This window comes from Triticum aestivum, chromosome 1A (assembly GCF_018294505.1).
Source record: "Triticum aestivum cultivar Chinese Spring chromosome 1A, IWGSC CS RefSeq v2.1, whole genome shotgun sequence".
In the NCBI taxonomy this organism is placed as follows: Eukaryota; Viridiplantae; Streptophyta; class Magnoliopsida; order Poales; family Poaceae; genus Triticum; species Triticum aestivum.
Window position 1 is genome coordinate 258,581,605 of NC_057794.1, and position 23,938 is coordinate 258,605,542.

Genomic DNA, 23,938 nt, shown 5'->3' on the forward strand with positions numbered 1-23,938 from the left:
CTCGACTTCGCCCCGTCGCCGCGTCTGAACACGGCACAAGACCGTGCGGAGCACCCCGAGCGGCAGCGCCGCCTCCTCGTCGCCCAGGAGGACGAGCGGGTCATGGCGGAGTGGCGCCGGCGCCACCCGGAGGACGTCGCCTACGAGCAGGTCTACTGGGCAAGGCGTCGCGAGGAGGACACGCGAAGGCGCCACGAGGAGCGGTTGGACAGGCGTCGGCGGAAGGCGTTGGCGAATGCGCAGTCCGACCTCGTTGCAGCAGGTGGGCAGTCGTTCTTCATGTCGAACGATGATCGGTGGCTGGACATCTGGCTAGATACTTCGGACGACACCGCCGAGGATGATAATGATGATGATGATAGCGACTTAGAGTAGTTTTTTTTTGCAATCTATCTTGTTTTTTATCGTTTGTCGTTTTTATTATGCAATCTATGTTTCAGATGTAAAATACCTTTGTATCGTTTAAAATCTATACAATCTATCTAATTTTTACTTCAATGCTTACATTTTTAGTTTGTAGAATAAAAGCGCGCTGTGCATTTTAGCGCGACCCAAACCAGACAATGGGCGCACACTAAAGCTGTCTTTTGCGCGCGCCGGCCCCTGGAGATGCTCTAACCCCTCTAGAAAAATAACCATTCGACGTCGCCATGGCGGCATCCAGCCCTTCCCCCACCTCCCTCCGTGAAGTCGAGCTCCGCCTCCTGCGCTGTACCTTCCCCACCGCAGCCTCCCGACCACCGCCTCATTCACCTCCCCCAGTCCACCCTCTCGGCCCCGTCGTCGCCTCCGCCCTCGCCGCTGTCGAGCTCGGGGACTACGCGGCTGCGCTCGCCTCCGCCGTCCCGCACATCCTCCGAGCCTCTGCCTCGACCGAGGCTGACGATGACTCCCCTGCGCAGTTCTACGGCCACCTCGCTGCCGCTGCCGAGGTGTTCGTCCTGGGGGATGACGGAGGAGGGGCGGCGGACGAGGGGTTCGAGTGCAGGTGCGCGCTTGTTCTCTCCGCAGCGGTGGCGGCGCTGCTCGCATTCACGCAGCAGAACGTGACAGGGTGAGTTGGTAAAGCTCAACTGTTTTCTACAGCATTTCATTATTATGGGATAACGTGTTTCAGCATATGGTTGCGTGGCTTGTAAAGTTTTGAATCGATAATTCGATTACTTGCATCTTCTCTCCTTTGTAGAAACTTCATTTAGTGTATTCGTCAAGCCTCCAGACATTTGTAAATTCTCTAGTACTATAGATGCTAATGTGGCTAATAATTATTTGAGTTTGTTTCCAACTATTTGCAGGCCTCCAAGAAAATATTCACCCTTTCCTTTCTTTAGTACTTCATCATTCGATGACGGGTTGTATAGTGATGCTGGAGGCAAGCAGGATCAATGGGCTTCCATTGATTCACATGTTCATGGGAAATTCGTTCCTTTTTGGACTTCATCATTGGATGAAAGGTGGTATAGTGATCCTGGAGGCAAATGGGAGGCATGGGCTTCTCATCATTTAGCTTCTTTTGGTTCCCATGTTCATGGGAAATTCTTGCTCTTGCAGGTATATATTTTCAGGTGGCTTGCTCTGTCCACTCATTGTAATTTTACTCGATTGGAGTTCCTTTCAGTTTTTATTTCTGTATACTCTACTTCCATCTTTTGTATGATCTGTCTGTAGACAGTTGCTTTACGTTGAAATATCTCATAATTTGTACTCCCTCCAATTCATATTAGTTGTTGCTGAAATGGACGTATCAAGACGCATTTTAGTGCTAGATACATCCGTTTGAGCGACAACTAATTTGGATCGGAGGGAGTAATACACTGGGACTATAGGTTTCTGTATGAGCTATAATATAGATTATTGTTAGCTCATTTAACGGATTTAACCATCCCGGATGAAGCTTGACCTGTCCGTATTAGTCATTTTTGCGCACATAACACGTACGGAACACGTAATGACCGACACATTATATGTCTAATGACACTAGACGACAATGTGGCTATGGACATGCAAAGAAGTGTTAAGCAGGCTAAAGTTCCTTTTGATTTACAAAATTGGTGCATGTACTGTTACTCCAGTGTTTAGTACTAATTCAATTTAATTCAGTATTCCCTCCATCGCAAATGCGAGGCATATTTGATTCGTCAAGACAAGGCTATGACATATTAATGGAGTAACTGTTGGTCAAAGTCTTGTCTTAACAAGTCAAAATACATCTCTTTTTGTGTTGGAGAGGGATTATTGGATGTTAGCAGTGTTGTTGTTCCATCTCTTGGATCGCCTTTTCATTGGAAATGGGGCTTATTAAATGCATAATTTTGAAAGGTTATAACTTAGAACTTATAACTAGTGTTGTATGAGGGTACCTTTTGTTGGGCGTTGTGATTGATTTTGACATAAATTCAGAAAAATATATAGTGTATCTCATTTTTTGAGCAATCTTAGCTTTTATCTTGTTATTATTTTGCAGTTCATTGTCTTTGCGGAACTTCTGTTGACAAGCATAAAGAGCCTAGACTCTGACCTTTGCAGTGTATCATGGTGGCTGTGCAGATTATCCATGTCCCAGCAGAATATTTTAGATGAGCTATCATCCTCTTTGTTTGATCAAGTACAGGTGTACAAAAATAAAATGTTGGCCCACTTTGGTGAACTTGAAAGGGTTTCTAGCTACTGGGGTTCTTTCTTATGTGATGGAGAAGGCTCTTCTTTAGTCTCAGCTGCTCTTTTAGAAGCTGGACTTGCAGAGTATAAATAAGTATGGTCGAGTTGATGCTTCAAGGTAAGAAATCATATCACAAGTTTCCTAGAGGATATGTGTGCTTTTGTGTTCTCACAAGAACCTAAGCCTATGTCAGTATACTTGTATACTTGCCCTAAGGCAATTATTCAGGATCACTAGTGGTAGACTGAATAACAGTAAGAATGTATGAAGACATTTATATGTCCAACTGTTGCTATCTAGGGCCTGTTCGGAGTCTCGCCACTCCACACGACTCCGCTCCCGGAGCGGCCCGAGCTTCAGTTGAAAATACGGAGTGGAGAAACAGATGCTCCGCAGATTCTCGTATTTCTCGGAGCGATGGATTGCCGAACAGGCCCCTAATATATCACTAGTTCATTTCTCTTAGGTTACATGTAAAACGAAGTAGATAGTTAGTGTACAAGTAGAAATAACTTAGATAGTAGATAGTTCATAAGAAGTCAAATGTCTTGTTTGTCAGACACTCAAAATACTATTTCTCACTACGTGGGATGTTCAGAAATTATTGTACAAGTAGAAATAACTTGGATAGTGGATAGTTGATAAGAAGTCATGTCTTGTATGTCAGACACTCAAAATACTATTTATCACTACATGGGATGTTCAGAGGCTGCCGTGAAGTTAAAGTGCTGGGCATAACATGTCTAGACTGACTTAAAGCACGAGCCAATAACTGCAAAAAGTTGATTACACATCCAGGGACATTTTTTCGGAAACAAATGTTCTCTATAGAAATATTTTCCATGAATGTTTGATAGCTTATCTGTGTTGTACTTCTAGATGAATACGTACCTGATTTACTATCATAGGGTACCGAAGCTTTCCTGATTTATTCAACCTGTATGCTGAATGGCAGTGGGAACAGAAAATCTGTAGCTGATCTGAGCATAATACTGTCCTAAAAGAATTATGGCGTTTGTATTTGTATAGGTTGCATCTGGATAGTGCTCAAGAGGTATGTGGGATTCATCTTTCCCTCACAGGGATTCTTGGTTTTCGAACAATACACCAGGTATATTGTGCTCGACCTCATGGCACTTCCTGTTTCTGTTTTAGCTTCTGGAGCTTGATGATAGAGGACCATGTCATTTTGCAAGAAATGCTTTTCAGTATTGACTTCTGAAAATAGACACTACCTGATTCCCTCGTAGTCTGACTTTTGAGGACCTTGTTAGAAAATGAGAGAACAATGATGTATACATCACATATATAGTTAAAAGCTACTTCATTTCTATCATTCATGTTGCTGTTGCATAACATATATGGAATCATTGTCCTTAATCTTTTTGAAATGATCAATCCTTTGGTATAGGTGGACGCGAAGTCCCAAATGGTACTTATTACAAAGACCACTAAACCAGCAGCTGATGAGGGGCAATCAACAGAACAAACAGGAGCTCCGGATGATGTTGTGGCTTTGTCAAAGACGAGGAGCTATGTTCCTGGTGAAAGTGTCTGTGATATACTAAGAACGCCTTTGCTAGCAGAAAATGTGAATTACTCGAATAGTGGAAGCACACATATATCACTAACTCCGGTCCAGCAAGCTGCTGTACTTGCACAATGTTTACATGTGAGTCGGAGGAGTCGGAGTGATGAAATGTCTGGTACGCTCATATTTTCATTTCTTCTGGACAGTACAAGATACATTTGGTCTGTTTCAAATATTAAATATGTAATATACGATCGGTGCCAAAATTTCTATCTCAGTTCACAAATAGGGTGCTCTACTACTGGGTCACAAAAATGTCCTATTTTGCTAACGATTTCAAAAATTGTTAGATGTTAAAGCATGATATGATCGGAGAGGTTCCAGCTGTTGATTATCTCGCAGTTCTCTTTTAGCTGTTCCTTTTTTGTGGTTTGCCTTTGTTCTTTTGTCTGGTTCTTGTTGATCCTTCTATTTTTCGTACTATATTTTTATATTATAATATAGGAAACCTAAGCTTAGAATAGCTTATTCCCCTAGTAAAACAGTACAAAGATCTTGAGAAGGCTTTGGATGCTTTTAGTCGTGCTGTGCAGATAGATCCTGAAAATGGAGAAGCATGGAACAATATAGCCTGCATGTATGCTCACCCTTCTATATTTATTCCTTCATTACTATGTTGTAGCTGTGATGGAATCAGGTGTCCTGTTTCTGTATTCATTCACCTCGTAGTTGCAGTTAGCTTCTCTTCCTTTGCACTGTTGATATTTCTTTATTTCAGTTGAACCCTTCAGTTCACCAGGTCAAACTAACGCCAGAACATTTTGGTTTTGACATGTTCACCTTATTGGATAGTGCTATCTGCTATGTTCTATCTTGGACTAGGAATAGCCAGCTTTCATAAAGAATGCATCGAGTTACTTTCGTATATAGTTCATTTGGAAATTATAGTGTACCAAACATGCAAGTCAAAGCTGCTACATAAGCTGCAATGCTCAGGTGGGGTTACATGTTCCGGGGAAGGAAGAACCACTCGTTTGTTTTGTGTACTTGTTGGCCCAAGAAATTTTTATGATATTTTGATTATAATGAAAGCAATACCATTTTGATCTTTGTGACATAAATTTGTTGGAAATTCTTTCTTCCTGTCGTACACTGGTATTTGGCTAGATGGTTTATGTGTGTGCTGCAAAAGCTGCAGTCCTTGTATTTCATAGTGGTATATATAGGATACAAGGTCGGTACATAGGTATGTCGGTTTGTACACTGGTACTTGGCTAGATGGTTTATGTGTGTGCTGCAAAGACGGCAATCCTTGTATTTCATAGTGGTAGGCATATATAGGATACAAGGTCGGTACATAGGTATGTCGGTTTGGACCTGACAGCCCACTAGTGGTAACCAAGATGACAAAATAAAGTTTCTTACTGCTACCTTAGTTTCTAAGGCTTACCTATTGAATAGTGGATACATAAACCTACTAGATTAAATCCTAAGCAAGGATTATTCTCACAAGATTTTCTCTTATCTGTTACTCTATCTAATAATGTCAGTTTTTCAGGCACATGATTAGAGGGAAGAGTCAAGCGTCAGTCCAGTCATTCAGGGAAGCTGTTAAGTTCAAGTGTGTATCACCTCCTATTCCATAAGTTTATTAAGTAAATTGTTTCTTATTAAAATTAAATCATTTATTTATAGGAGGAATAGTTGGCAAGTTTGGGAAAATTACAGTAAGGTTGCTTTGGACACAGGCAATATTCGACTGGTAAGAAGTATATTGATGTGGAGTACTTTTCAGCTGATCACACACATCAGCACAATCCCCTTTACGGGATCTGATCCTGACTTTATACTCGTTAATTATCTTTTGTTTTTGTTGAAGGTAATAGAGCACATGAGAAACCCTTCTGTTAGTATAGTATATCTAAATAGATTAGTACTATGCATAGATAATTAAGAAGAAAAGAAACTACTCCAGCCACTGGTTGAGGTCAAAACTGACTTGCAGCGATGCTCTTCCCATGGCTTTTGGTAACTTGGCTTCTTGCATCATACTTACAGATATGCAATGGTTTGTTTCTTCCTTTACTTATTTAGTGTAATACCATTTGTAATCTTTGGTACTCAACGGTTTAATAATAGATCTTCATATTATACCAAGTTTGTTAATCTCATGAAGTAGATAGCTTTTCTCCATGTCTCCCTGTGGGGCGGAGATGTTCTCTCATTTGAATATCTGAGTATCTTAGGCCTATGCGCCAGCTATAATGTGTAGTAGAATGACAAAATATAATGCATGGTATCCTGTGCAGACACTTGAAGCTATCAAAATGGTATTAAATTTGTCCGTCAACAAGTGCTTCAATGTTGATTTACTGGACAAGGTGATGACCACCCTTGAAGAACAAGCTACTCATCTTAATGACACTCAAGAAGCTAAATCCATAGGCAACACTTCAGATGATTCAAATAAAGAGACCAGGCAATCAAGTCAATTATTAGATATAATTGGTGATATCCTTGAGCAGGTTCATAAGCTTTTACTTGGCTTTCATCTTTATTCCCGCATTGACCTGCAGTTTATCTGATTGGTTGTGTTTCTAGATTGTACAAAATGGGGCTAGCGTTCCGGAGATATGTGGATTATGTGCTAGATACCATAAGAGCAAGGGTGACCTCAAGAAATGTTCTAAAGCTTTGCTCAATCAAGTTCAATATCTAAAGGTTCATAAACTTAGTCCACACTGAATGACTCATTTATCTCTTTCTTTTTGGTTTTGCTATATGTCTTAATGTTTTACTTTGGTACATAGTACTTCTTTCCAGTAGTCCGCTTAGCCAACTGGAGATAGGGCACACACTGGGAAAATTGCATGTTTGAACATAAATGTATCGAACAACACAAGTTCAACAAATAGAGTCGAGCACACTCAAATTGATATAACATGAAACCTATTAGCGCAGACACACCAGATTCTTCAAGTCGAGCACTCAAGATACATGTTCCTCTACATACAGTTCATCATCTCAAGCAATTTGAATTATATAGCTGCATCTGCACATGCTTAGGACTGCCTATTCTACACCAACACAACAGTGTGAGATGTGTCCTAAATATTCATCTTTTCTGTATTGGCGGACGGGTGAGCATCTGTGTTCAGAAATTTGGTTTTGACACAAAATCCAAATCTGGCTTGGAAGCTAAAGCCAACCAGATTCTTCTGGGATTCCCTTAAGTTTCCTCTCCTGCATGCTCTCTCTATATTTTTGGAACTTCTACATGTTATACTATTATTGACCTCTGAAGTGGCATGTGTGAAAAGTAACTTGGTATTCCTATTCCGATGTCTACTGTAGAGTCAAAAATACCAGGAGTACTGAATTTCTTAACATTTTGGCCACTGTTGGGCATGCATGGTGGGTTTGTTTCTTTTGCTGATTTTTCTCGAACAAGCATCAAAATGCCTGTCGTTATGTGTTATGAAGAAGACACTGAGATTGCGCAGAAGTACAAAAGGCCAATGGCCAAACTGAAATAAAGACCTTCCAAAAAACAGAAGAGAACCAAACAAAATAACACAAAAGCTAAGCTTTATTAGAGCAGGTCAGAAAATTGGACAGCAGCGTATGCAGCTGTTCATGTGCGGTCAGGAGGGTGGCAGTATTGTGGCAACTTGCTTAACTCATTGTCTCCAGTGAGGAGAATAAGAAATGAGAGGCAATGTATAGTGTCCAAAGAAGGTGTCTGATTTTTTCTCCATAGTTTGCCCTTCAAATTGAGGTAATTGCTGTGGATCATTTCAAAGGTTAGAAATAGGATTTGTTAGCAACTGAATTCGATGAATACCAAAGTGACAATTTGGCCATCTGACAGAAAAATTGAAAAGAAATGCAAAATTTCATGTTTGAGGCATCGTCAAACATGTGGTGGGCAGTGGGCACTGAGAATTGCCAACGAGCCGAGCCAACGAGTGCACATCGTCTCCTCTCGGTCCTAGATCATTGACCAAAACATCACACACGCACTGTGTTGACGAGATACAACAACGCCTTGCCGTGCTCTCTTGTGCTGCTGTTCTGGTCTTCTGGATCATGCTGTACAACATGCATGCTGTATGTGTAAATATCGCACGTCTTTGCATGCGAACATGGGTGTCGGAACTGACTCTGATTTAGTTTTTTGTCTTTGAATTCGGCTCAGGTGTCAAGAGTCTGATATGGCTGACTCGGCAATAAAAGTCTGCTGGCTATGCCATACAGTGCTGTGTGCAGACTAAATTGCACCCAGGTGACTGATTGGGGCATGCTGAGTCACCAGACACACCTCTGACATAGACATTCTTGTAGCCTATAGAATGTAAGTGGCATGCTATTGGTGGTTGATGGTAAGATGCTGACCGGTGTCAGTCGCCCATTTTGCCCGACCAACACAGCTCTTGTTCCATTGTGCTGCTCAGATGCATCGTGGCACCGCTGTCCGGGTTGGAGCTGTTGTAGTAATAGGATGGGGGCCATGGCCTTGTCAAGAGTGTTATGGTCGTTGTCTGTGATGATGAGCAAGTGTGCTTGAACACTAGCATGCAGTGAGTCCTAGGGCTTAAGAGTGTGACAGAAAGCTGGCACACTAATAAGTTGGAGAAGGGGAATGGTGTGGGGAGGCACGAGAAAGAAAGAGTGGATGGTATTTACTTCCTCCGTTTAAAAATATAAGACATTTTGGCAAGATGTTTTAGCTTGCTATAAAACATCTTATATTTTGGAATGGAGGAAGTAATTGACAGTGGCAAGATTTCCGTCTTTGCAATGGCATCTACAAATTGTGTGTGTTTGCGATATATTTGCTTTTACTGATTCTGCATACCTCGTAATAGTGTTTGTAAACCCTAATTGCTCCTTGAGCACCTTATGAAAAAAGGCCACCCACGGCAGTTGCACCATGTGTGGCCTCCCCCAAATCTCCTCTTCTCTGGTTTACAGTGTGTGTATTCGTATATCCTCACTATCTTGTTAAGTAGCACTGGCTTTAATTGATGTATAATTACTTATTCGTTTGGAAATTTTATGAATGCTGTGTAAGTGCTGACTTTATTTTCTTGTTGAATCCAAGTATTCTTATTTCATTGTTACTTTCTACTTGCAACAGACTGTGTACTGTATTTATGTTCTAGTACTCATAGTTCCACATCATCTTGGTGATTGTTATCCTCACAGGGTTCAGAATTATGTCATGACCATAAGAAGTTCAAAAAGTTTGCTCAAGCTTCTTTGCAGCTTTGCAAGTTCTACATGGAAATTTCATCCACGACAGGAAGGAAACAAGAATTATTGTTAGCTGAGATGCATCTTAAAAGCTCCTTGAAAGAGGTACCTGACTTTTGGTTTTGCTGCCCACTATATAGTTCATGAGGAAATATCGCAAAATCTCAACCACTCTGGCACTTATATCACTTAACCACCACTTTTGGAAAAAAAATCATATGACCACCATTATAGCCAGGGGACTGTGTCTTAAAGACGAAATATTACCCCTTAGGTCTCTTAACAGCCTTGGCCCACATGTGCCGAGTAGGCAATGGTCCGTCCTGTAACGCAGCCATGTAGCAGATGGACGAGACACGAGTTGAGGCCGACCAGCCGGTGTATAGCATGCTCTCCCGCGTCTCTCGCCTCCCTGCTATTATTTTTCCTGCCAAGAAAACTTTCGAGTTGCTGCCATCCGCCGCATCCAAGTACGCCATAATGGAGAGGTGAAGAATGGATAATGTTCAGTGAGCAGCCAAGCAACTCAATCAGCTCGATAAGTTCCAAGTTGGGGATGAAGGTCAAGAGTAATCTTTTAACAGCACGTGCTCTCAAATAGGTCAAGCATTGAAGTGTGGTGCAAAGAAATTACAACAATGATGCTACGGCTGCATAGGATCATTGCTTTGGCTGTCCTGCAGCGTGACCGATAGACCGTGCTGCTGTAACACCTGGTTTGACAGTTTGTAAAACCGATAGTTTAGCTGTATATCTTTTTCAGACCACACATTTATTGAATTTTAGGGACTCAGTGTTTGATCGGTATTGGGGATTTGCTTTGTAAGTTAGCCGAGTTGAAACAGGCTGAACTGAGTTCCACAAATGAAGTGAACGACAGCAGTACTCTCGTGTGGCTTATACTGGCTAGGTCAGGCTCAACCCGTGATTCATCGGTCTACCTTCTGGTGGTGCTTCTCTGCCTCCTCAGCACTGGCATATGGGAGCAAGCAGTCGGTAAGGCTGTTAAGAGCCTGAACGTGTGAGATCTGGGCTTTGAGACACAGGCTGCCCATAGATTGGTGGTAAAAAGCAACGTTGATACCTCAACAGTTGTGGTTTTGCAATATTTACTATTAATTCTTGAATGATCGCAAGGATGTAGAGTAGCCATCTTTAACAACAAAATTTAGTTCATGAACATGTGAAATGCAGACCAGGAATGACACGATGAAAAGAAAGCCATGCCATTTATAATAACTGACCCATTTCTCTCAGTACTGGAATTTGAGAAGTTCTCCCTGATAATATAATATTGATCTTATCTTATGTAGGCCATGGACTTCGTAGGTTCAGAGGAGTATCAAGAACTTGCTGACTGACTTGTTGAATTAAAGGACCTGATTGGTGCTGCCTAGACTTGTTGAGGTAGGTTTGAGTTTTTTTTTCTATTTTAGGCTTGAATTTTTATCTCTTTGTTTTCTTTTACTTGCGATTTCTTTCGCTGAGGCTGTTAATATTCTCCTGAGACTTGTGGGGCAGTGGGCACTGGTCTTAGAAAGTGGGAAATATGTTTCTGGGTTATCTTCGTACTCCCTCCGTTCCTGAAAGTAAGGCGTATATTTTTTTCCCAGAAGTCAAACAATACAATGTTTGACTAACTTTTTGGAAAAAACGACCAAAATCTATAATACTACATTGACATGGTATAAAAATATTATATTATGTATTTAACTGTATTGATCTGGTATTATAGAAATTAATAGTTTTTCTATAAACTTGATCAAACTTCACACTGTTTGACTTTTGAAAAAAAAACTGTTGGCCTTACTTTTAGGAACGTAAGAAGTATTTTTCCAACAATTTGTCGTGTGTGCAAATGCATTGTTTGGCATAAATCTGTAAGTAACTTGGCAAAACCATAAAGGTATAAACCAACAAATATCAATTAGGGGTGGCTACTGCCAGCTGCGCATGTATGTGTACCCATTATAACAACTTTTGTTGTAACCATGCACCACTTCACCAAATTATTGTACACAAGCTAGTTTTTATGTTTGAAGAATAAACGAGTTATCTCCAGCTGCAAAGCTTGGTGTTGATGCAATAATGCTATTTGTTTTCGCCTTTAGGCACGATACCTAGAATGTATAGCGCTGGTAGGAACCAGATCCCTACCAGGGTGTGGTCTCAGGTTGTAAGGGTGGAAGGAGGGATGGCATGGAGGAAGGAGAGAGAGAGAGCAGGGGCGGCAGCTAGGGTTAGGTCTCCCGGCTCCCTAAGGAAGCCGAGCAAATATGATTGCTTCTTGCTTAATCCCAAAACAGGTCCTTACATGAGTTTACATAATCCTCTTAATAAGATAATTGGGCTAAGCCCCTAATAACGATAAAATAAACTGGGCCACAACTAACTGGGCTAAGCCCCTAATATGCCGGTCATAACATCCTTCCCGCCTGCACAAACAGCTCGTCCTCGAGCTGGAAGGCGGGGAAGGTCAACGGTCGCCAAACACCTCCGCGTCAACTAGGGCGGGCTTGTCGCCGAGCCCGACGGTGGCAGGGTCCTCCTCAATGTAGTCTGCAGCCTCCAGGTAGAAGAGTCGTGGGTAGACGTGGCCCGGTATGTAGGGCTCGTCGTAGTTGAAGCACAACCCTTGGCGGCGACACTCGAGTTGATCGTCCTGTTCGAGGGCGTAGTACTACGTTTGCGCGGCTCCTCGGAGATGATACGAGGCGATCCAGGTGCGGTCGGACGCGAGCGTGCGCTGTCCTTGGAAAAATTGGTCGCATTGGTTGAGCCAATTCAGGGGGTCGACGGTGTCGTCGTAGGTCGCGAACTCCAGCTTGGAGAATCTCGGCGGCGTCTGGACGTGGACGACGGGCGGGTGCGCCTCGTCAGCACGGAGCAGCGAGGATGACGGGGCCGAGTAGGCGGGCATCAGGGTGTTGCCCTAGAACAGGGGCCCATCGACGCTGGCGAAGGGCTCAGCGGCGCCCGAGGACTCGCCAAATTGCATGGCCGGGTGCGTCGCCTGCGGGGGCAACACGTGCGGCCCGACTGAGGCCGTCATGTAGACCGGCTCAAGGGACCCAATGAGCCAGGTCGGTAATGGAGATGGCAATGGGGGAAACCGGACCTGGTGGATGGGCACCCCCGGGCCCGTTGTTGGGATGCCCAGGGCCGCGGTCGCCAGTGGCGGCAGCTGCAGCTGTTGCCCCTGTTGCATGATGGAGGCGCTGGGATTCGTCGCTGGTGGCGGCTGCCACGGCAGCTGCTGCATGGCGGCGGCGACGGGGGTCGCCGAGGATGGCGGCTGCCGCAGCGGCTGCTGCGGCGGCGGGGCGGTGGCGAAGGGCACAGGCGGTTGCGGCCCATAGGATCTCGCGAGGAACGTGTAGATGCTCGTGACCGCCTGGGCGAGATCCCGGATGGCAGCCATCATCTCCTCCGGGGTGAAGACGACGGGGACGGGTGCGGGGAGGAGCGTCCCGCCGACTGCTCGTCGAGGCCGTGCCGGAAGCCGGTGCTGCTCCAATCTCATGTCGGCAGCCTCCTTGTCGTCGGAGAAGAAGAGAAGCCAATCGTCCTTTTGCATCGACGAATCGTAGCCGGCGGAGCAACGACCGAGCGATGACTGAGCCTGCACTCTACGGCCATGTGGTCATCGCCGGCGGTCAGAGGGGGCAGCTACGGATCCCATCTGTCGTGGGGAGGCTGCGGACGACTGTAATCGGGTGACGGGTCTCACATCAGCGGGTCGTGAGAGAGGAAGTTAGCTGGCGGCAATCAAGCGACGGAGGGGCGGCCTGGCCGGGGAAGGACGACGTGGGGGAGGGGAAAGGGGCGCCGATGCCGGTGAAGGACAACGGGGAAGGTTTTTCAGCGACAACGGGCGTAGTGGAGCTTTTCCTTGCCAAGACAAGAGAGCACGGGAAGGTTCCAAGTGGAGGTTCATGGCTTCGCGTGGCCGAAATTTGTTTTTAGGCACGGTGAGCGCGTTGGATATGTTACTTGCCTAGATTATGCAATACTTTGTTATCGGATTAATAACAAGGACCATGCAATCTGAATTATGTTATCGATTATGTAGGTGACATACTTACTAATAAAGAAAATAGGATTATTAGTCCGTCATACTATTTTGCAGAAAACCCTCTGATGATTCTATTAATCAACCTATAGTCCATTTTAAGTCAATTTTTCACTTTTGCATAAACCCCCTGATATTTTTGATAATCAATCGCAAGCCAATTTTTTGCTTTTGCAGGAACCCCCTGATAATTGGGTTAATCAACCGCAGTACAGAACAAATGATTTTTAAAAATATCCAAATCTTTTAAACGGTAACTCCAAGTTTAACATGTTATATATGTGATTTGATTAAAAATATAGAATCTGAATATGATGTTATTTACCTGTTAATCATTAAAAAAGCTATTTAGGGTGCAACCTTAACCAATAGCGCATGATCCGTCTTTCTTTCATACCGGTGTCAATTAGGACTGAAAATGAGCACCTCGACAAAACTAGGATTGAGACGAAACAAATCTTCTATAACCGCACGTGCACACCTCGCCAAAATGTCACAAGAAAAGCATATTTCTCATCTTATGTCGAGAGAGATGTTTTAGGATTGACAATATTTAAAAGCGTTGTTATTGTGTGGGCAGTGAGGCCACCGTAGGCGATGGTGGAAAGGAGGATAAATGGCGACACCACATGGGATACCATGTGTTAAAATAATATATGTGGACCTATTGCGGTCTTGAGTTATAGTTATTGTGTTAGGGAAGTGTGGTATTTTCTTCTCCGTTGCAAGGCACAGGCTCTTTGCTAGTGTTGCTTATTTGTCTTATTGTTTCAGTTACCAAAATAACCTAGTGTGATTACTAGACTATTCTAGAGTTTCACCTCAAGACTTCCCATAGCAGATTTCCCAATAATAGTCATCAAGTTATTCAGTTATGGTCACTAGATTATTATTATTATTATTATTATTATTATTATTATTATTATTATTATTATTATTATTATTATTATTATGTATAGTCAACAAGTTTTTAGTTACCGAATTTCCCAATAATAGTCTCTGGTTATTCGGTGAAGGTCACCAGATTATGTTGGTTATTCTAGGCACCAGATTTTCCACTTATAATCACCATGTTATTCGGTGACGATCATTGGGTTATTCTGTGATAGTCACCAGGTTATTCCAGGTACCAAATTTTCACTGTAATAAACACCCATTGGGCGTAGCTATCAGAGCATTAGCACCACACATGTCGTGGCTATCAGATAAAAAATGATGATAATTACCAGGTTTTTGGTTCGTGGCTATCATGAAAAGCTATCAAAATCTAGAAAAACAAAACACAACATGCTCAAATGTAGTGGAGGAACACCAAGGAGGAAAGTGAGGAAGGCATCAAGGCAAGGGTACTCCACTTGCTCGACGGAGAACCTAGGTTGCATCCGGACACACTATGCTGGTCACAATGCTCCCGGCAGCATGTGACGGTCGTGTGAGGACCCGTACCCCACGAAGATGACCCCTGGGTCGGCAAGGGGCAGAGCGCAACGAGGAATGAGCTCGATGTCAACCTAGGTGAGGTGAATGAAAAAGAGGTTGGAATCGCTCGAGGCTTAACATGCCCACAGATCCTTCACCATGTATTTATGCAGGAAAGTACGTACTACCGGAAGCAGATGTAGAGATAGAAAGGGTTGTGATACCACCAGGCATTTACCAACTCTAATCTACTCACCTCTGTTTATAAATATAAGATGTTTTAGCTTTTTCCATATTCACATGTATCTAGACATGTTTTACTGTCTATGTTCACCCATTTCAGTCTGTATCAGTTCACATTTTAAAATTCTAAAACATCTTATATTTAGGAATGGAGGGAGTATTTTGTTACTTGTGCCACTTTTGAGCCTTGATGTTCCTTATAATTCCTTTCAAATACAACTTCATATAGTTAGCATCACTTCTTGATTCCATTTGGTTTTGTGCCATGGATGCAACAGGTCATCTAATGTACCTAAACACTTACTATTGGTCAATGCATCGTGGAATCAGCATTACAAAATATGTTCACTCATACTATTTGATTCCTTGCGCTAGGAGAAAATAGTCATCATAGATGACAAATGATTTGGATATATGGACCACCATTGCATACTGCCAACAAACCCCGTCTCGATGTGATGTGTGGATTAGTTGACTGGATTATGCTGGTTCTAGCTTCCTGTAGATATTTTTTTGTTGAAGGAACAACCTTGTATTCCATTACAAACCTTGTATTCCATTACAAAGTTAGACCAGCGAATCGCCAGCTACTGAGTTCACAACAAACTCAGGGCTCCTTTGATTCAAAGAAATTTTATAGGATTTTCAAAGGATTGAAATCTTTATGATTTTTTCCTATATTGGTCCTTCGATTCATAGGTTTGAATCTCATAGGAATTTTTCCTATGGAATTTTCTGTACTACATTTCATAAGAAATCTAACATCCACTCCAACCTCCTTTTACAATTCCTTTGTTTTTCCTGTGTCATCGAACACTCATTGCTAATCCTATAGAATTCAATTGGGCATGCCACTCCAACCCTATACTTTTCCTATTCCTATGTTCTTAAAATCCTACGAATCAAAGAGGCACTCAGGGAAATAGCCTAGCCAAGTTTCATATTCACCATCTCCTAATCTTACACCATGTGCTGCTAGGCTGTGAGCTGCTACACTGCAAGATCTTGGACAAACACTAACATTTACATCATTAAAAGCCACATTCAACTGAAATTTTATTTCCTGAAACACAACACCTAAAGTCGACAAGCATACTCCTCGCTTGAGATCGCCTGCTTCAACACCACGGAGTCTATTTCAAATATCACAAGATTACATCCCATTTGTGCAGTAGTATTGATTGCATTTAACATGGCCGGGGCTTCGGCGTGGAGAGCATTGGATACATGTTCCAGATTTCCTGCTCCTGCAGCCATAAGCACCACTATCATTTCTGACAGTAAAACCCCATGCACGAGACAATGACGATTCATGAAAACCAAGCACCATCAGTATTTATTTTGAGGATCGCACTTGGGGGAGGAGACCAAAACATGGTGGAATCTTGTTTCTGGGTGCTCCTCTGCTTCTTAAGGTTCCTGCATTCAAAAAAATGGTGGTTAATTGTGACACCTCTGATTTGACCGTACACTAATCATACACGCAAACGTGTACGATCAAGATCAGGGACTCAGAGAAGATGTCATAACACAACTCTACAAATAAAATAAGTCATACAAGCATCATATTACAAGTCAGGGACCTCGAGGGCTCGAATACAAGAGCTCGATCATAGATGAGTCAGCAGAAGCAACAATATCTGAGTACAGACATAAATTAAACAAGTTTGCCTTAAGAAGGCTAGCACAAACTGGGATACAGATCGAAAGAGGCGCAGGCCTCCTGCCTGGGATCCTCCAAACTACTCCTGGTCGTCGCCAGCGGGCTGCACGTAGTAGTAGGCACCTCCCGAGTAGTAGTAGCCATCATCGACAGTGTCGTCTGGCTCCTGGGCTCCATCGTCTGGTCGCAGCAATCGAGTATAGAAAAGGGGGAAAAGGAGGAGCAAAGCAACCGTGAGTACTCATCCAAAGTACTCGCAAGCAAGGAGCTACACTACATATGTATGCATTGGTATCAAATGGAAAAAGGGGGTATCATATGTGGACTGAACTGCAGAATGTCGGAATAAGAGGGGGATAGCTACTCCTTTCAAAGACTATGCTTCTGGCAACCTCCATCTTGCAGCAGAAGAAGAGAGTATATGGTAAGTTCACCAAGTAACATCGCATATCATAATTCTAACCGATGATCCTCCCTTTGTCGCCCTATGAGAGAGCGATCACCGATTGTATCTGGCACTTGGAAGGGTGTGTTTTATTAAGTATCCGGTTCTAGTTGTCATAAGGTCAAGGTACAACTCCAAGTCGTCCTGTTACTGAAGATCACGGCTATTCGAATAGATTAACTTCCCTGCAGGGGTGCACCACATTTCCCAACACGCTCGATCCCCTTTGTCCGGACACACTTTTCTGGTTCATGCCCGGCCTCGGAAGATCAACATGTCGCAACCCTACCTAGGCACAATAGAGAGGTCAGCACGTCGGTCTAAATCCTATGGCGCAGGGGTCCGGGCCCATCGCCCATTGCACACCTTCATGTTGCGAGGGCGACCGGTGAGCAGACCTAGCAACCTCCATTAAAAGGAAGTTACGTTACGTGGTCCAATCCGGCGAGCGCCGCTCAGTCGCTGACGTCACGAAGGCTTCGGCTGATACCACGACGTCGAGTGCCCATAACTGTTCCCGCGTAGTTGGTTAGTGCGTATAGGCCAGTAGCCAGACTCAGATCAACTACCAAGATCTTGTTAAGCATGTTATCTTGAAGTAACCGCGAACGCCGACCAGGGCCAGGCCCACCTCTCACCTGGGTGGTCTCAACGTACACCGTCGCTCCGCCACAAAGATCCACACAGAGGGCCGTCGGGAAAGTATGTCCTTCCAGCCCCCAATTCGTGAATCAACCGCGGGTACTCAACGAGCCGACCTGACTTTAGTCACAACATATATCATGTGTAGTAAGTATAGTATATACCCGTGATCAACACCCGATGTGATCACGACCCGATAGTATAGCATGGCAGACAGACAAGAATGTAGGGCCACTGATGATAAACTAGCATCCTATACTAAGCATTTAGGATTGCAGGTAAGGTATCAGTAGTTGTAGCAACAATGACAGGCTATGCATCAGAATAGGATTAACGGAAAGCAGTAACATGCTACACTACTCTAATCCAAGCAGTAGAGAGAAGAGTAGGCGATATCTGGTGATCAAGGGGGGGGGGGCTTGCCTGGTTGCTCTGGCAAAAGAGAGGGGTCGTCAACACCGTAGTCGTACTGGGTAGCAGCGATGTCGGTCTCAGTGTCTAGCGAGAGAAGAGGGGGAAAAACAATAAATATTAAGCAAACAGATGCATAGCGATGCATGACATGACAAGTATCGGTGCTAGGGGTGCCCTAACGCGGTATGAGGAGGTACCGGTGAAGGGGGGAAACATCCGGGAAAATATCCTCGGGGTTTCGCGTTTTCGGACAGATGAACCGGAGGGGGAAAGTTGCGTGTTCACTATGCTAGGGATGCGTGGCGGACGAACGGACTACGTATCTGGGTTCGTCTCGTCGTTCTGAGCAACTTTCATGTACAAAGTTTTTCCATCTAAGTTATGGTTTATTTTATATTGATTTTAAAAGATTTAAATCATTTTTAGGATTTATCTAATTTATTAATCCAATATTATCCAGAATAGTATTTGCTGACATCAGCATGACGTCAGCAGTTGACCTGGTCAACCTGACAGGTGGGTCCCACTAGTCATAGACTGTTTAGTTAATTAACAGTAGTTAATTAGGTTAATTAGTCATTAGGTTAATTAATCAGAATTAATTAAGTTAATTAGTTTTATTATTATTTATTTATTTATTTTAATTCCTTTTTTTAAATTGTTCTGGGTGGGCCCCGACTGTCATTGGGCCAGGGGCTTAGCGGGCAAACGGGCGCGGTTCTCGGGCGCGGTTGCGGGCGTGGGGTGCCGGGGCGAACGGACCCGGGCAGCCAGCGCGGGGGGGGGGGGTCCGACTGTGGCTAGGCCGATGGCCACGACGCCGGCCAGGCGGCCGCGGCGGCGAGGAAGCGGCTCAGGCGAGGCCACGACGACCTGGGGAGGTAGCGAGCGGCACGGGAGCGGCGATTGGCGCAGCTCACAGTGGCGGCCGGAGGCCATAGCGGCGGAGCCATGGGCACGGCAGCGGCGGCGACCGACGGAGGAGGGGGCCGCGGGCGCGAGCGGGCGGCGGCCATCGAGGGGGGTGACCGGGCGGCCATGGTCAGCGCGAGCGCGCGTGGTGTCACGGCTGGGCGAGGACGGCGCCGAGGCGGGGGCATCCACGCGGGGAGGTCCTAGCGGCGCGGAGCGCGGCGGCTACGTGGTGGCACGGGCAGAGCCGCGCCCGGAGCAGCAGCGAGCAAGGGGGAGAGGCGCACGAGGCACGCGGCAAGGAGGCCAGCGGAGCGCGCGGCAGGGGCGCGCGAGGCGTGGGATGCACGCGTGCGGGGTGGAGGCGGCGGCCTCGGAGCGGCAGCACTCGCAGAGGAGGCGAGGGCGCGCGCGGGGGCCGGCGATGGGCAGCGAGAGCGGACGAGCGCGGGAGGACGCAGGTCGCGACCACGGTGGCGCGGTGCGCGGTTGCGGGACGCCGTGATGGTGAGCGCGAGCACGAGCGCGCACGAGCGAGCAGGGGAGGAGAGGAGAAGCTCGGGGCGTGCTCACGGGGGAATTGTAGGGACGGGGGCTGCGGGGTGTGAGGAGGAGGATGGAGACGACGCGGCGGAGCGGGAGGCAGACCGGTGAGGGAGCGCTCCGGCGAGGCGGTGACGGCGACGACGGTCTCCTCCCCCGATCCCGATCCAGTCGGGGAAAAGGGGGGAGATATTTTTGTGGGGGGGGAGGGAGGGGAGTGGGGGTGTGTCGGTGGGGGTCCAGTGGAGTGGGAAGGGGGTTAAGGAGTGGAGATGGGTTGGCCAGGTGGGTTGGCCCAATGGCCAACTGGGCCAGAGCCCAAGGGGGCAGGGGGGTTGCCTCTTTTATTTTTTTTAGTTTTTTAGTTTTTCTTTTTATTTATTTTCTTTTCTGTTTTAATTTATTTTAAAATACTTAGGCATTTTATAAAAATATGTTTATTATCACATAATTACATATGCAAAAACATGGCACCTCTTGAACTTTTTTGTTTTAAACTTTGAAAAACTCTTATTGTTGACATTATTCGAATTTGAATATTTGAAACGGTTTCGAACCAACGCAAGGTTAACAACAGTAATCGTGGTGACGTGGCACCATTAGCGTGGGATTATTGTAGCTTAATTACCCGAGCGTTACAAAACTCCTCCACTACAAGAAATCTCGTCCCGAGATTTAGGAGGTAGAAGGAAACAGTGCGGGGTATTCATCATGCAGGTGGTCCTCGCGTTTCCAAGTGGCTTCACCTTCAGAGTGATGCGACCACTAGACCTTGAGGAATTTGATCGCTTTCTGACGTGTGCGGCGTTCAGCTTGGTAGAGAATGCGGACCGGATGCTCTTTATAGGAGAGGTCCTGTTGCAATTCGAGCACTTCATGATCCACTGTTCGGATTGGATCCTTGAAGCAATGGCGGAGCTGTGACACGTGGAACACATCGTGAACCTGAGAAAGGTTCGGTGGAAGCTCTAGTTGATATGCCACTTTTCCACGCCTTTCGAGAATAGTGAAGGGACAGATATAGCGAGGAGCTAGCTTGCCCTTGATCCCGAAGCGGTGAGCACCCTTCATTGGTGTAACTCTGAGATAAGCCTTTTCGCCAGGTTGATAGACCATGTCTTTGTGATGACGGTCATACTGACTTTTCTGACGTGACTGAGCAGTCTTGAGATTCTCACGAATAATGCGGACTTGTTCTTCGGCATGTTGGATAATATCCGGACCGAAGAGTGGACTTTCCCCAGTTTCTGACCAGTTCAGAGGGGTTCGACACTTTCGTCCATATAACACTTCGAAGGGGGACATCTTCAGACTAGCTTGATAGCTATTATTATAAGAGAACTCGGCATATGGAAGAGATTCCTCCCATTTCTTGCCGAAGGAAATTACACAAGCTCAAAGCATGTCTTCAAGAACTTGGTTGACACGTTCAACATGTCCTTGCGACTGAGGATGAAATGCAGTACTGAACGACAGATGAGTTCCCATAGCTTCTTGGAAACTCTTGAAGTGAATAAGCTACTTGTTCAACATGTTCTTGCGACTGAGGATGAAATGCAGTACTGAAAGACAGATGAGTTCCCATAGCTTCTTGGAAACTCTTGAAGTGAATAAGCTACCACGGTCCGAACTGATAACCAGTGGAATACCGTGAAGTGAAACAATTCTGGACATGTAGAGAGTTGCAAGCTGACTAGCCGTGATTGTTTCTTTGACCGCCAGAAAATGTGCAACTTTAGAAAGCTGATCAATGATGACAAGAATAGCATCATTACCTTTCTGCGATTTGGTAAATCCATTTCAACATGGTCACATTTCCATTCAGGAATAGAGATAGGCCGCAGAGTTCCAGCAGGCCTTTGATGCTCTGCTTTGATACGACGGCAAACGTCACACTCAGCAACATAACGAGAAATGTCCTGCTTCATATTAGACCACCAGAATCCCTAAAGGATGTCCTGGTACATCTTTGTACTACCGGGATGAATAGACAAAGGCGTATCATGAGATTCTTTCATAACCTTTTTAGTCTGATACAGGTTTTACCTCGAACATGGTACCACTAGGCGGTCTTTGAAGTACAAGGCGCCATCATCGGCGATAGTGAAGAATGAGGGCTTCCCTTCTGCTAGATGGCGTTTAATCTTCTGGACTTCAGAGTCGTAACCTTGAATAGTCTTTATACCATCTATGAGATCTGGTACGACAGCCAGGGTATTTAGCGAACCCTTAGTAACAACACGAAGATTCATCTTTTGAAACTCTGGGGGAGGGGGGGGCGAGTGCTCCAGGAGGAACAATATGAAGGTTCAACTTTCTAAATTCTTCGACAAGCGAGGGCTGAACCTTGTGAACCTGGAGGTGGTTGCAGTAAGACTTGCGGCTCAAGGCATCAGCCATTACATTAGCCTTGCCGGGGGTATAGCATATACCCACGTCAAAGTCTGCAACAGCCTCCATCCATCTCTGCTGCCGGAGGTTCAGGTCTGGTTGAGTAAACAGGTACTTCAGACTTTGGTGGTCGGTGAAGATCTCGCAATGATTACCGAGAAGGTAATGTCGCCACTGCTTCAGTGCATGAATGACAGCAGCAAGCTCGAGGTTGTGAACTGGGTAGTCTTCTTCATGAGGGCGCAGTTGACGAGAGACATAAGCAATCACTCTGCGCTCTTGCATTAGGACACAGCCTAATCCTTGACGGGAAGCATCGCAGTAAATGACGAAGTCCTTCTTACTATCAGGTGGAGCAAGCACTGGGGCAGAAGTCAACTTGTCTTTGAGCGCCTGGAAACTTTCCTGACACTTGTCTGTCCATTGGAACTTGACACCCTTATGCAATAGATTAGTTAGAGGCCTGGCAATCTTGGAGAAGTTCTCGACGAATCGACGGCAATAGCTGGCGAGACCGAGAAAACTTCGGACTTGCTTGACATTCTTCGGGTGAGTCCAATCGAGAATAGCCTGAACTCGTTCAGGGTTGACGGCAATACCATCCTTGGAGATGACATGCCCAAGATAGGTTACTTCGGGGAGCCAGAATTCACACTTGGAATACTTAGCATAGAGTTGATGCTCTCAAAGCTTTTCCAGCACAAGACGAAGATGTTCAGCATGTTCTTCTTTGTTCTTGGAAAATACAAGGATATCGTCCAAATAAACCACGACGAACTCGTCGAGGTAATCCATGAATATATAGTTCATCAGACGAGACAAAGTGGCTGGAGCATTCGTTAAGCCAAATGACATGACGGTGTACTCGTATGATCCATATCGAGTCACGAAGGCGGTCTTTGGAATATCCTCTTCACGAACACGGATCTGATGGTAACCCAACCTCAAGTCGAGTTTGGAGAACACTGATGAGCCAGCCAGTTGATCATAAAGATCATTGATCCGAGGAAGAGGATATTTATTCTGAATGGTAGCTTGATTTATAGGACGGTAGTCTTGGACTAATCGGTTCGTCCCATCCTTCTTCTTAACAAAGAGAGAGAAGGTGCTCCCCAAGGAGAGCAACTAGGGCGAATGAAACCTTTGCTAAGAGATTTGTCGATTTCCTCCTTAAGCTCAATGAGTTCATGCGGCGACATCTTGTAGGGTCGTTTGGCTATAGGAGTGGTGCCTGGTTTCAAGTCGATGATGAATTTGACAGCTCTAGCAGGGGGAATCCCTAGAAGTTCTTCCGGAAAGACGTCTTGGAATTCACGAACGATGGGAATGTTTTCAATGCCCTCGAGTGGTGCAGCGTTCAACGCATTCAAGGCATAAAGCCGTGCGTTGGTGTTCTGAACTAGATGAGCTTGGTAAGCAATTATTTCATCAGAAGGGTGTAGCAGATGGACGATCTTAGTGGCGCAAACTATAGAAGCAGTATGCGCTTTCAACCAATCCATTCCCAGAATAAGGTCGATACTACATGATTTCAGTACGATGGGAGAGATAAGGAATTCCAGTCCTTCGATTTCAACAGGGACGTCGTTGCAAATCATGGAGGTCCGACATTGGCCCGCGGGAGTGTGTACTAATAGCGAAGTTTTCATGTCCTCACTTTTAATGCCATGCATGAATGCAAAATCCTCTGACATGAATAAATGTGATGCACCTGTATCAAATAAAACAGATGCTGGTACTGAATTTAC

General features: G+C 45.0%; 1 pseudogene; it reads left to right on the forward strand.

The window, feature by feature from the left end:
- The first annotated feature begins 419 nt into the window (after positions 1-419).
- LOC123181531 (uncharacterized) lies at positions 420-11,536 on the forward strand (annotated as a pseudogene).
- Positions 11,537-23,938: the final 12,402 nt, after the last annotated feature.